We start from the raw sequence: 629 nt of genomic DNA on the forward strand, positions 1-629 counted from the left end.
TACAGTTTAAAGGGGATTTGAAGGAAGATCCAAATCTGCACATTGCAAACTTTTTGGAGATTTGTGATACCTTCAAGTCCAACGGAGTGTCAGATGATGCCATTAGATTGAGATTGTTCCCTTTTTCATTGAGGGATAAAGCTAAGGGATGGTTAATGGCACTACCATCAGGAACGATCACAACATGTAACAAATTATCACAGAAGTTCCTGACTAAATTCTTTCCTCCAGCAAAATCAGCGAAATTGAGAAATGATATCACATCTTTTCTACAAGAAAAGTCTAAATCATTATATGAGGCATGGGGAAGATACAAGGAACTTAAGGAGGTGTCCACACCATGGGTTGCCAGTTTGGATGCAAGTCCAAACGTTTTACAATGGATTAATGGTTAATGTGCAAACCATGGTGGATGCAGCATTGGGAGGAGCATTGCAAAATAAGACACCGGAAGAAGCTCATGAGTTGCTTGAAGTTTTGGCAAGTAACAAATATAAAAGACCTAATGAGAGGGTGCAACTGAAGAAATCTATGGGTCTTCATGAAGTTGATGCATACACTGCCATTTCAGCCCAACTCACTGCACTTCAGAAGCAGTTGGGAAGTATGCATGTAAACTCTATTCAAGC

The 629-nt window shown here is 39.9% G+C and overlaps 1 non-coding gene across 1 annotated transcript; it reads right to left on the reverse strand.

The window, feature by feature from the left end:
* Window positions 1–242: 242 nt before the first annotated feature.
* On the reverse strand, window positions 243–347 carry LOC116108049. Its single transcript, XR_004124582.1, has one exon. It is a non-coding gene; the product is annotated as a small nucleolar RNA R71 (small nucleolar RNA).
* Window positions 348–629: the final 282 nt, after the last annotated feature.

Source organism: Pistacia vera, unplaced genomic scaffold, assembly GCF_008641045.1.
Source record: "Pistacia vera cultivar Batoury unplaced genomic scaffold, PisVer_v2 Contig551, whole genome shotgun sequence".
In the NCBI taxonomy this organism is placed as follows: domain Eukaryota; kingdom Viridiplantae; phylum Streptophyta; class Magnoliopsida; order Sapindales; family Anacardiaceae; genus Pistacia; species Pistacia vera.